General features: G+C 45.0%; 1 pseudogene; it reads right to left on the reverse strand.

Moving 5' to 3' along the window:
• Positions 1-1569: 1569 nt before the first annotated feature.
• LOC106991115 (baculoviral IAP repeat-containing protein 5-like) lies at positions 1570-2107 on the reverse strand (annotated as a pseudogene).
• Between the last annotated feature and the right edge of the window lie 251 nt (positions 2108-2358).

The raw sequence follows: 2358 nt of genomic DNA on the forward strand, positions 1-2358 counted from the left end.
CCCTCGCCTTCTCTCACAGAGTCCAACAGTCTGTTCTTTACATCTGTGTCTCTTTTGCTGTGCTCACTTTTAATTGTAGTTGATCCTGTTATGCAAAATAATAATTCAAACAAGATAAGAAAACAACACTGCAGAATCTTAGGAGGGGCTGAGGGCTTTGTCCCAATTCCTCTTTACATGAAAATCCTGTTGCCACAATAATAATAATAAAAAAGAAGCCAGCTGAGGCAGCACAGTCTCTAAGACCCCTGGATCACTGGTGAGGAAACTGCAGCTCCAATTCAATAGGCGCCAGGCCCAACCAAGCCCACAAGGCAAGCATCCCGTTAGAGGGCAGAGGTCAGGGCCAGAGTGGGTATTCCACACACCTTTTATACAGCTGCTCCAATTCTTTGCTTAGTCTGTGCTGGGGCTGAAACTCATACATCATTGCATTTATGATCTTGCAAGACTAAAAATAACATAAAAAAGCCACGCTTTTTTTTTTAAGTTTCCCCCAAAGAGGTTTTGCAATCTACTTTTAAAATTAATTTATTCCTTTTGGAAGATTCATACTGAAAAGACAGGAGAATTATCGGTTGCCTAATTCACATCATTAATGGGAAGTAGGTATCTGAAGAGTATTAAAAATACTCAAGACCATGAACTTGTTCCTTAGATGTTTCATCCCACCCCTGTGTGTCCCATCCAATGGATGACAGCTGGTCCCGAGCTGGACTCCCCAGGAAGAATCCACTCTGACTGTTTGCCCTGCTATCCAGAAGCAGTGAATCAGGCCTCTGACATATTCCTTTTCTGCATGAAAGACCTTCTCCTTTTCTATTGTAGAAAAATGTTGCAGCCTTGCCATGAGGACAGCTCTACTCTCAAGACATCGGTCCTTCTGCATGCCCCCTCACCTAGCCACACATACGAAAGGACTCTGACACAGATCAAGTCCAGAGGGAGAGCCTGGGGTCGAATCCCATGGTGATTCCTGTGAACCTGAAAATCACAAGATGGGATGGCAAGGAACCCCTAACCCACAGGACAGTTTCAGAGGCGTGGCAGGGATAGGTCACACAATCTGTCTAGGAGGAAGGGAGCTGCTGTGACACCACAGACCTGATGGGGTAAAAGAGATGGTCACCGGACCTGCAGAAGTCAATGTGAGATAATATAGGACATCCGGAACATGATAAGTGCACACCATAAATGCAGATTATTATGCAAATGAAACTTAACATGGCATTCTTAATCCTGTTTTCTTAAAATGGCATTCTTAATCCTGTTTGTCCAGTCATAACGGACCTGTGATTGCATTCACCCACCGCATCTCAGCTGGACAGCCATTTACCAGCTTCGTGAAGCCCAAACACATTGCTGTAAAAGGACTCTACACATGTGAACAGACATCCCCCCTCACCCTGCTGAGTCCAGGAAGCAATAAAGTGAAAACTACCAAAGATAAAAGACAGAGTCAGTTACTATACTTAGCTCTTGCTATACAAAAGAAGTAGCCCCTGGCGCCAACTTCAAGAAAAAAAAGGGAAAAATACAATTTAAATATTCGAATTTCAAAATGTTGATGTTCTCCTTTCCTAAGGCACAGTTAAGAAGCCCCAGAGAAAAACTGGTAACGCTGAGGGGTGTGCTCTGGAAACGATGTGTCTGTGTCGCTGTGCGGCAGTGACAGGGAGGTGTCACTCCAAGGCAGCCAGCTGCTCAGTTTCACAGCGGTCTTTCTTTGCAGTTTCTTAATTCTTTCTGTTTATTGTTGGTTTCCTTTGCGATTTTGTTCTTGATTCTCTTTATCCAGTTTCCAAAATTCACTGAGGCTTAATTCTTCAAACTGCTTCTTGACAGAGAGGAAAGCACAACCAGATGAATGCTTTTTATGTTCTTCTATAGGGTCGTCATCTGGCTCCCAGCCTTCCAACTCCTTGAAGCAGAAGAAACACTGAGCCAAGTCAGGCTTGCTCTCAGCGGGACAGTGGATGAAGCCTGCCGCGGCCATCTGCTCCGAGATGCAGGCGCAGCCCTCTAAGAAGGGCCAGTTCTTAAACGTGGAGATGCAGTGGTCCTTGAGGTAGAGCTTCCAGGCAGGGGGCAACCACCGGGTGCCCATTCCTCCGCCCCCAAGTGATGCCTTGATTCAAATCCAGTGGTTGACGGCCTCTGCGAGGCATGTTGAGGCATCCTCCTGTTTTGAGGAGGTCTGGTTAATATATATCGCAGATGTACACTGCACATTGGGAAAGGCCTACCACAAAGGGCCCATATCATTACTTTTTTCTTTTTGTCTTCATTTGATTGTCCTACCATAGAAAAAGATTTATGATTTTTCCTCCTCATCTTCCTCCTTTTGATCATAAATCT

This window comes from Ovis aries, chromosome 4 (genome assembly GCF_016772045.2).
Source record: "Ovis aries strain OAR_USU_Benz2616 breed Rambouillet chromosome 4, ARS-UI_Ramb_v3.0, whole genome shotgun sequence".
NCBI lineage: Eukaryota > Metazoa > Chordata > Mammalia > Artiodactyla > Bovidae > Ovis > Ovis aries.